Genomic DNA, 11878 nt, shown 5'->3' on the forward strand with positions numbered 1-11878 from the left:
AGACCCTAGCATCCTTTTGGTGAATGGTGGTGCTCCGAAACAACTTCTTAATATCCTGGGACCCAGAGAGGGAGGAAGAATTCTTGGGGCTAACCTACGCATTTCCTTCCTCTAATAGAGTCCTGGATCTTGGGAGGGACTACTTGTTCAGTGTGATGCAAAATGGAGGCGTCCTCAAACTGCCAGACAGCTGAGACTGGAAGAAACTTCCCCTCCTTTCCCTTTCATGACTCCCAAAAACTTTGAGCACACAATTTATCCTGCTCTCTATCTGTTGTAGTAGAGCCTGTGAGTAACATTACAAACAGTAGTATGGGTGCCAGAAAGGGGAAAAGGGTTACTCGGGAGCAGAAATCTGATGATGAGCAGCAGAGAAAAAGGATCCAGGACACACTTACAGCATCTACAGATGAGGAGTCGTTTGAGGGATTCTCTGGGGATGATAATGTTGCAGACATTAGTATGGGTGTCAGAAGGGGTAAAAAGGTTACTCGGGAGCAGGAATCTGATGATGAGCAGCAGAGAATGATGATCCGGGACATACTTACAGCATCTACAGATGAAGAGTCGTTTGAGGGATTCTCTGGGGATGATGGGTCAATGAGTGAAGGAGAAGAAGGAGACACCATGGATTGGACTAAGATAAGAGAAGTGCAAGCTATTTGTGAGGCAGCAACAACTAGTGATACCTTTATGGGGTTCTCTGGGAGTGAAGATTGGCAATCAGGGGATCCAACTGATTCTTGGGGGGATCTAAATCTTGTCAGGAGATGGAGGAATTGGAGGGAGAGTCAAGGGAATTCACGTGAAGAGCTGGGAGCAGCTGCGGGGGATAGTGATGGGGTGGTGGTCAGTTCATCTTCTGATGGTGATTTGTAGATAAAAGTGGGTCCAGGGATGAGGAGTCTTTGCAGAAGGCAAGGTGTTGATGTGCGTTCGTGTGCTGTCTATTGGGAAAGTTTCTTGTAGTCTTGCTGCTGCCTGTTTCATGTTCGGCATTGGACTTGGATCTGCAGTTTGGACCTGAACCGGTTTGGCTAAAGACGCTGCTTCTGCGGACACTGGAGCAACGCTGTTTTGGATTCCTCCTGCTTCGACCTTGGACTTCGGCTGACAGCGCTTCTCTTCTTGCAACTCCCTTTGTTAACCATTTGTGTACTGTGCCTTTTGTTTTGCCTTAGAGCACTTTGTTTGACTTGCTGCTCTTCACATCCAGTTGATCTGGATTACATTTCTGTTTACCTTTTGGACCAGGTCTGGTTTGGATTTTTGAGTTTTGACCAGTGGAAATGTATTTAAGTATCCCTGCGTTCTTTTCCTTTTGTTTCAATAAATTCTGTTTTGAACTCACTTTTAAGTCTGGCCCTTTTAGGCATCTGTGATTCCAACACTATCTGTACTGGCTCATCAATAAATCAAACTGTAACCCTTAAGTTGAGCTCAGCTGAGCGGCTAATTTCTTTATTTACACATAGCACATATACAAGGGTTACTCACAGCATGAGGTCGTAGTGAAAGAGAAACTTCATCATCATCATCATTTAATTACTTATTAATCACCCTCCATCCACGATGCTCTAGGCGATTTACAAGATAAAATTGTAAAGGATAAAAATACATACATACAAATATTGATAAAATTAAGATAGATTAAAAGCTCTAGTAAAGAGCCAGGTCTTGAGTGCTAGGGTAAAACTAGGCATGCATATGCATATTTATAACTTCCCTTACCAAGTTTTCCCAACCTATGGATACCAATCAGCTTGACCAGAAGGTCCTACTCTAAGGATTACATATCTATGGATTAACCCCTTCAAATCTGGTTTACCTAGCACATGCTTATGAATGGATTTTTTTTTCTATTTGTACATATATAACCAACACTGCTCTGAGTCAGTCTTTCAATAATCAACCAGCCAAGAGAACATTGTATACTGAAAAGGGAAACAGAACACTGTATATTTAAAAGGGAATGTAACTAAAAGTAGAAAAGTTTAGATGCTGCCAAATGAGATCTCCCCATATTTTCAATTCAGCACCCCTTCGAACTGTTACAATCTGTATTTCCAATCTGTACTTTTTATTCTAGACAGTTCTGCAATTGTCTCAAGAGCCTTAGTAATGCTGAGAGTCTTTTAACATTTGTTCTGTACTTGAAAGTCCTAGAAGCTGTTTCATTGAAGAACACCAGTCTAAAGTGCTGGCTTTAGCCTATAAAGCTCTAAATGATTCCGGCCCAGCTTACTTGTCCGAACATGTCTCCCGCTATGACCTACCATGTAATTTAAGATCTTCAGGGCAGGCCCTGGTCTCAGTCCCGCCAGCCTCACAGGTGTGGCTGGCGAGGACGAGAGACAGGGCCTTCTCAGTGGTGGCTCCTCAGTTGTGAAACTCCCTCCCTAGTGACATCCGGCAGGCTCCATCCCTTTTGAGTTTTAGAAAGAAAGTGAAGACCTGGCTATCTAGCAAGTGTTCAAAGAATAAGTTTTGTTGGCATTGACTCGGTCTGGTCTAAGGTTTATGTACAAGGGTCTGTGGATGAATGGCTCAAGTATTTTTTATTGTTTTAAATCTGTATTTAACTGCTTATGTTTTTATTCTTTTGTATTGTTGTGTATTGGCATTGAATTCTGCCAGTTTTGTAAGCCGCCCTGAGTCCCTTCGGGTGAGAAGGGCGGGATAGAAATGATGGAAATAAATAAATAAATAAATAAATAAATCACAAAAAACTTTCCCATGTAAGTAGGAATTTGGAATAAAATCTATTAGCAAATTCCCAAAAAATGTTATAGGTTTTCTCAGAAGGCTTAAATATGCTTTACTACATCTACACAGTAAAATACGACATGCTTAGTATTTATGTCTACACCATAATAAGTCAATTGTATTTAATACTGTAATACTAACTGAGCCATGATGTACAGATGTGAGTAGAGATAACAAAAAGTTGAGAAACAACAATCACATGATCATAAAGTTGATGTTAAAATGCTTTCAAATTCAACAGTAACTACTAATATAAAATATTCTACATATTGCTACTGGAGCATGACCTAAATAAGATATAAAGGCATGATTCTGGCTCAAGATATGTTTTGAAAATACCACAGAACTATTCATTTGCCATATTTGTACAGTCCAAGCAGATTGTATACTCAGATTGTATCATACATTATGTCATGAAAATACCCCACCTCCACAAAAGTACATAATAAAGTTTAATTCAGCTGATCATCTCAAAGTTGAAAAAGTATAAATCTGGAGGAGGAATCAAATCCAACTGCATCACAACAGCAACAAGAACTGTAATTTTATTGTTAAGCAAAGTAGCTGTTGATGGCATACCTTCACTTTCAGCTAAAATTAATGTTATTTTGACACACAAGAACCTAGGAAACAATGATGTGTCCCCAGGGTTTTCAGTCAGTAGAAAAGCCAGCATTGATCTAGCTTGCCATATGGCAAGCCTGAATATACAGATTTTGAAACATTACAAAATGAAGCTATTTCCTCAGGAAAAAAAAGAGATGCATCTATAGTCCCCAAATCCCAACATCAATTATCCTGTTTGTTCATTGCCATTAGCAAGCATTGCATATTGTGTAATTTCCATTTTAATTTATGTGCTGTAGGTTAGTTACTGCAGTGTGTATGAACAATTGATATGAGATACTTGCTAATGCAGATATTACTGTTAATATTATCATTGTCTTACATTCTGAGTAGTTTCAAATTGCCTTGTAATATGTAATGGACAGGAAATCTAATCTAAATTTAGATATGCAATTTCCTATATTCAAATTTGGATATTCAGCTAATCTTACATTTCTCAGCAATTTTGCATTACAAACGACCTAACAAAAGTCATCAGCATTAAATCTAAATGAATATACATTGAATTCAAAGGCATGCATGTTTTTTGATTTAGTAGACCAGTGCCATACATTCTTGTCCAAACTCCTCAAAGTGTATCAAACAGATTGCAGAACCCTTTATTTAAGATGAAAAGTGCATGTAATTTGAATACAAATGTTCAGAATATATTTCATTTCAACTAAAGCAGATAATGCAATTCAATATCTTTTTGATGATAGAATGAGAATGGTAGGGAAATTATTCTGTTTTGAGTAGTTCAGCAATCTGGACTTGACATTTTTAGAAACCTATTATGTTGTTAACCAATCATGGAATAATGAGACAAGACACAGGGCTCTTCTACAGATGGCTATAAACCCGGAAGTAACCGGGTTTAAAGGGGTAGTGGTGGTGGTTCAACAATGTGTAGCCAAAGTGGAGGCGGAATTGGGTTAACAATTGAAAAGCACCTGCTAAAAATGTGCACTTGACATTTGATTCTGCCTGAGAAATGCACACCTTTGAATGACTGTATATCCCTGCAGTCATGCAAAACATGTGCTTGCCTTCTCTCCCTCTGTGCACACTTCCCCAGTACATGTGCATTTGTTAAAAGTTTGAAACAGCTGATCAGCCACCCAGGCTGTGAAAACATGGAGCAGCGGACATAAAAATGGCTTAAGGGAAGCACAAGTGGAAAGCAATTAGAAGTCTATGAAACTCTTTCTTTTTAACTTTATAATGTTAAACTGAGATTGAGTTCCCTTTGGGATGAGAAGAGCAGGGTATAAATATAACAAATAAATAAATTAACAATTGGGTGTAGAGATAAGAAATCTGCTTATGTTTACATGTGTGCATATGAGGTCCAGCACATAACTGAGTTAATGTCTGCCGGATGTCCCCTGAACGCCCTCTATCTTGATCCATTTCAAAGGAAGGTGTGAGGATGGTGAGGGACCATTTCCCAGGACTGACAGATCTGTGTGTGGACCTGCTGTTAGGTCCCAAGATTTTTTGCCCATTTTAAAACAGACATTTTGGAATTTTCTGGAACTACTCACAGAGAAACTGGGTTGGAAAAGGGGCAAATTATTTAACCTACAACTTATTTACATTTTGGCTATTCTTGAAAGGAGCAAGGAGGGTGAACATTGTAGGCATCAGCTGTGGAAGATGTCACTCTTCAACTTCCCTGTCAACCTTCTCCTGAGCAAACCACCTGAATCTTGAGAGCATTCTCAGACCTGTGGTTGCCCCATATGGCCATCAACTGGAAGGGAAACCCAAGAAACCATACCCCTGAGTTGTAAGATTTAAAGTGAGGACAAAACTGCAAGCTAACCCCAATTGTAGGTTCCTTCCTAATAAAATAATAATAATAATAATAATAATAATAATAATAATAATAATAATAATAATAATTTATTTATATACTGCCCTATCTCCCGGATGGGACTCAGGGCGGTTTACAGTCATAAAAGCAACACAAACATTACATAACAACATAATACACATTATTAAACAAAGTAAAATAATACAATTATAACAATAAATCACACTTACATGACCAGATCAAGGGGACGGGAACCATAAACCCAATATATTAAAATGTATTTTTAGGCTAGGGAAATCTTGTGCAATATATTCAGGCTCAGAAATCAGCGGTAGTCCAATATAATTACTCAAAAACCTGCCGACACCACCAGGTCTTCAGTTCCTTACGGAAATTGGATAATGTAGGGGATTGCCTGATCTCTTTTGGCAGTGCATTCCAGAACCGGGGGGCCACTGCCGAGAAGGCTCATTCCCTCATCCCCACCAGCCACACTTGAGACGGTGGTGGGAGCGCGAGAAGAGCCTCCCCGGAAGATCTCAAGGTCCGCACTGGCTCATAGGAGGAGATGCGATCACGGAGATAGGTAGGGCCCGAGCCGTATAGGGCTTTATAGGTCAAAACCTGCACCTTGAATTGGGCCCGGCAGTTTATCGGCAGCCAGTGGAGCTGCTTTAATAGGGGCATTGTGTGTTCCCTATAGCCGGCTCCCGTTAGAAATCTGGCTGCCGATGAGGCCAATCCACTCACCTCTCCCTCATGTAATGAATGCTAAGGTTCACCAGTTCTGTTTTTCGCTCCCCCCCCCATTATCTCCCATAGTCAAGGGCAAATGTTTATTATTTAATCCCTTTCCTCCATTAATCTGGTGGCTAATACAACCCTTTTTGCAAATCCACCGGAAACAACACATCACCTTCCTCTGCCAAATGCACATAATCTATATAGTTCTATATTGTCCCCCATTTTGTTTAACATCTACATGAAGCCACTGGGAGAGATCATCCGGAGTTTCAGGGTATGGTGTCTGTGCCGTCACGCCTGGGGCTATAACTCTTAGTGAAAGAGGCATGGACGTGACATCTTTCCCCAAGGGATTGCTTCTTGCCCTCCTTTAGGGAAACTGGAACTCCCAAGGACCAAAACACTGTAGATAACTCAAAAACTGGTTTTATTGTTCACAAAAGGTTATCTGGAAGTTCCAAAGGGGTAAAGGAAAATATACATTACAGTCTTTGGTTGTTTTAAGTCCGTGGAGCTTTGTAGCTGAGAAGCTTTTCCAGGTCCCTTTTTTTCAATGGCTGTGGATGCCGGAGCAAACTCAGCCTCAGTCCAATGACCTATGTTTGAAGACACAGTCTTCCTCTGTTGCCAAAGGACTGATTTGAAGCTGCTTGAGACTCCTCAACATCGTTCAGGTTGGCCCTGAACATAAAGCGTAGGTCCCAAGGGTAAGAACCTCAGAATTGGTGCTGAGAGGTAACTTAATCAAGGGGTTTTAGAGCCAAGTCTCTCTCTCACGTCCATCTGGTAGAGAGCTTGCTGGTGGAATGAAAGGAGGAAACACTGTCCTACTCCAGGAAGAGGTGGAGCCAAACAGTTGAGCTGAGTGAGCAATATAACAGGTGCAAACAACATTGATTGACAGATATAAATAACCAATCCAACTACATTTACAGGGTAAGGGCAAAATCAGGCATGATACAACAATTCAAATCTTGCAACGTATAGTTTGACATATAGATGGCGCCACTCACACCGTCACAGTGTCACCTTTATGCAGATGATGTCCAACTCTGTTACTCCTTTTCACCTGCTACTAAGGAGGCTATTGAGGTCCTGAACTGGTGCTTGGCCACTGTGACAGTCTGGATGAGGGCAAACAAATTGAAATTGAATCCAGACAAGACAGAGGTACTCCTGGTCAGTCACCAGGCCGAACAGGGCATAGGGTTTTAGCCTGTGTTGGACGGGGTTACACTCCCCCTGAAGATGCAGGTCCGCAGCTTGGGGGTTCTCCTGGATTCATCACTGAGCCTAGAACCCCAGGTCTCGGCAGTGGCTAGGAGAACTTTTGCACAATTAAAACTTGTGTGTCAGCTGCGCCTGTACCTTGAGAAGTCTGACTTGGCTATGGTAGTCCATGCTCTGGTTAAATCCCGAATAGATTACTGCAATGTACTCTACATAGGGTTGCCTTTGAAGACTGTTCAGAAGCTGCAATTGGTCCAACGGACTGCAGCCAGATTGCTCACTGGAGCTGCGTATAGGGAGCACACAACCTCCTTGTTGCACCAGCTCCACTGGCTGGCAGTTTGCTACAGAACACAATTCAAAATGCTGGTTTTAGCCTTTAAAGCCCTAAACAGTTCTGGCCCAGTTTACCTGTCCAAACTATCTCCTCCTATCAACCATCTCGGAGTTTAAAATCATCCGAAGAGGCCCTGCTCTCGATCCTGCCTGCTTCGCAAGCGTGACTGGTGGGGATGAGAGGCACTCTTTTGCCAGGAACTCTTTTGCCAGGGAGATCAGATCAGCCCCCTCCCTCTTGATCTTCCACAAGAAAGTGACGACATGGCTCTTTCACCAAGCTTTTGAAAATCTGGTGCAGCAATAGACATGAAAGACTTTGAATTTGACCAATCGAATGGCCTGGACCTTGCTCTTGGATCATGTGTTGCTGATGGTTTTAATTGTGTTTTATTGTAAATTAATGTGTATTTTGTTTTAAAAGGCATTGAATTATTGCCATGTTGTAAGCCGCCCTGAGTCCCCTTCGGGGTAAGAAGGATGGGGTAAAAGTATAGTAAATAAATAATCAGCTCTGTAGATCTCAGGCTACAGTAAAACCATAGTGGGGATGGAAAAAAGTGGCCCAACCCCATATTCAAAACACATTGAATCTCTGTTGAATGTTTTTTCTCAGCTTTCTTGACTAATTTCTTCTGTCTAATGACAGGGCTGCATGTCATTAGACTGGTTCTTGCCCTAAAAATAATACTATTTTATCACTTGAACTCTGCTGACTGCCAGATCATCTTCTATATTTGAAATGGTGAAGGGGACAGTATCTTTTTCATCATCTCAGGAAGCAGAATGGTTTGGGTGGGCCCGAAATGTCAAATCAGTTCTGATTGAATTTCCTTAAAAGATTACTTTTCTTTTAATTTGACAGATGTTAAAATATGATGAACAAGAGAGGCAATAAATTTAAGAATCTGCTCTAGTTGGGATCAACCAAAAGAATGCCAGTCATGTTTTTTTCCCACTGAAAATGGCATTTTTGCACATAACTGTTATTTTTATGTGAAAAAGTAATTTTTCTACATAGCAAAATTGGACAAAAAACCGCTAAAGTGGAAGTCATCCTTGAAAAAGATTGTTTTCGGTGATGGAAAAAACAGTTACATTATCTATTCTTTCTAATAAGAACAAAATGTACAAAAATCTACATCCATATTGAAATGACTGAAAACCAAGGTCCACCACTTATTGCCTCTCCAATTGGAAATGTATCAAAGCAGGAAGTACTTTATCTTTATAGGCTGTGCATATCTCAGGCTCGAGTGTTTTTCTTTCAGATCCTTCATGCATTAACCCCATTTTAGTTTTTTTATCATGTTGAGATGCTTCATGTTTTCTTACTACATTAACATCTGCAAATTTTTCCCATCTTTCTTTATTTGCGTATCTATTTTATAGTTGAACCGATTTACATGTTACTCCACTATTTAAAGCAGACTTTCCCCCTAATTATGCACTATTTAACAATTTGTGTTTTTATGTACATTGTTTGAAACACATTTCATTCTTCAAGTCTGTTCAAATGGCAGGCTGCTCAGCACAAGGTATGAATTTTCTCACATCAAGTTTCAAGAAGTGACATAGAGACTGTCAAGCCCAACAAAATTTCTTACCATCCCTAAGGCTATCAGTTTAATTTGGTGCATCCTTCCTTATTTATTGCATTCAGCACATACCTTTCCTCTGCCTTGAATCTCAATATGATATACAAGCAGTGATCAAACCTCAATCTGCTTATCTTCAGCAAAATTCCATCCATTTTCAGACCATATCCAGTGGCTTCTCATTTCATATTGTCTTTTTCTTGATTCTTTCTTCACAAGCTAGTTCCATTTGTTGTTTCTAGCCAGAGTAGACTTGCTTCATACATTGCTGTATGGTAAATTAATCCTTCTGTAAATTTCTTTGATTAAATAGATCTTTTTAAATTGGAATTAACAATTGAATTAAAGACCAAATGAAATAGAAGTGGAGGGTTCTGGTACAGTGAAATTCTCCATAAAAAATAAACAAACTTAGGGTCTCTTTAAATACAGTGGTATTATCATAATTCTATGCTATATTTTCTCTCTAAGATCTTTTCATTTTTTCCATTTTGAAAAGAGTGCTTAAGTGAAGAGTCTTCTGCTTCTAGCAGCCTTCTAGAAAAGACTAATTAATGTCTGTAGGCGAAGGTAACTTTAGTATCAACCAGTTTCATAAAATGCCAAGGCTATTAAAATTCATTAAAGTATGCATTTGGTAAGTACAGGTGGAATGAATATTCATTTGTATTCATTTTCTAACAGAAATAAAGCTTTCTTGATACTTAAGAGGCCCAATTGAGAAGAACAGAAGAGCTACAATATCCTTCACAGTTCAGGAGTTTTTACTTATTTATTTATTTATTTGCAGTATTTATATTCCACTCTTCTCACCCCAAAGGGGACTCAGGGCAGATAACATTGCACATATAAGGCAAACATTCAATGCCATAACATAGAACAGAGACAGAGACAGACGCAGGCACGGGCGGGCCTCGAACTCATGACCTCTTGGTCAGAGTGATTTGTTGCAGCTGGCTGCTAACCACAGCCCGGCCTACAGATTTTCTAGAAAATCTGTTTGCATCACAATAAGTGTGTTTCATTCAGCATATTTGTGTGGTGTGTACATGATCTACACACCACACAAATATGCACACAAAGATACAACAAGACTGCCAGATTACACCAGCAATGCAAGCCCTGCTTCTTTAATAGTGAGTAAGTCTAAGGCCAGATGAATGTAGTATGAAGTTCTGCAAGGTAGGGAGTTTTGCAAGGTGGGGAGTATCTACACTGACCATTTATTACAGTTTGAAAGCAGCTTGACAGCAGAACACACATTGCAGCCAGTTTTAAGGGTTTTAAAATGAATTAAGCAAAGTCAGGGGGCACTCCATAGAGCCTCTGATGTGCTTCACTGCACTCTAGTGTAAAACAGATTGCAAAGTGAAAGTGACTCTGCAGAATGTGAACTGCTGTACAGATACCTGAAGCACTCTGCTGATCTCCACATGTTCATTCCAGAGGATAGAGTTGAAAAAATCTGTATTCTCCATGGCTGTCAAGCTTCAGATAATGCAGATCCTGGAACCAGTTCAAGGCCAGCCTCCATGGGTTATGTAAGCACCATCTAGGCCTCAACTGGTTCCTGGGCTTTAAGTGAAATCATCCACACACTGAAACCATTTCCTTCTATGCTGGTTTCACACCAACCTAAGTGATCAGATGTGCCCTATGTGAAATACTTTCCAACATTGCTACCAAAGCCACCAAAGCTACCACTAATCTTTTGCATTCCTTTCTTGGCATGTCCATTTTATGACTGATGGAGAAAGGGGAATGTAGGAATATCCTTCTCTGTTCCTGTAGCTGATGTACAGGACTAATACCATAGTACCCATAATGTTGGACTCTATACCTTATAGAAATATCTTTTTAAAATATTTTTATTATCTTAACAAGATGGTGATGACAATTATTATTATGTTTATTTATACCCCACTTTTTCCCTCCATAAGGCAACTCACAGATGTTCATGTACTGTATCTCTAAATGCAATACCTAAGATATTGGGTATTGGATGGGCATTACAGGTAGCCCAATGACATTGAATATGTATTAACATGCACCATTTCAGTTCTTGTTATTTGCACCTATTTCTCCAGGGAAAAGTAAGAAAACAAGAATAAAGAAACAAGTATAATAAAGAAAAAGAATAAAAAAAATGGAATGCAAAGATACAGAATACAAGGATACAACATGGAGTGAACGAAGGACTAAGGGAAATCCAACCCTAAATAGGGAAACAAGCTATCCAGGAGTACCTGGCTGCTCCAAACGAATTCAAGTCCCCAGGCCCAGATCAGCTACATTCAAGAGCATGGAAGGAACTAGCAGAAGTTATTTCAGAACCACTGGCAATCATCTTTGAGAGTTCTTGGAGAATGGGAGACATTCCGGCAGATTGGAGGAGGGCAAATGTGGTCCCTCTCTTCAAGAAGGGAAAAAAGGACAACCCAAATGATTACCGTCCAGTCAGCCTCACATCGATACCAGGCAAGATTGTAGAAAAGATTGTTTATTTATTTATTTATTTATTACATCATTTCTACCCCGCCCTTCTCACCCATCAGGGGACTCAGGGCGGCTTACAATATACATCACAAACACAGTTTACATCAAATTAAAAGTCATCCAAGATTAAAAATTACAATAAAAATTAAAATATAAATTAAAAACAGCATAATTATACATCTAAATATACATTTCAGGCGCATTTTTCATGTCCAGGTGGGGTTCTGTCAATGAGTCATATATTCATATTGCAACTCTGCTGTTACTCATGCTCAAATGCCTG

This window comes from Anolis carolinensis, chromosome 1 (genome assembly GCF_035594765.1).
Source record: "Anolis carolinensis isolate JA03-04 chromosome 1, rAnoCar3.1.pri, whole genome shotgun sequence".
NCBI lineage: Eukaryota > Metazoa > Chordata > Lepidosauria > Squamata > Dactyloidae > Anolis > Anolis carolinensis.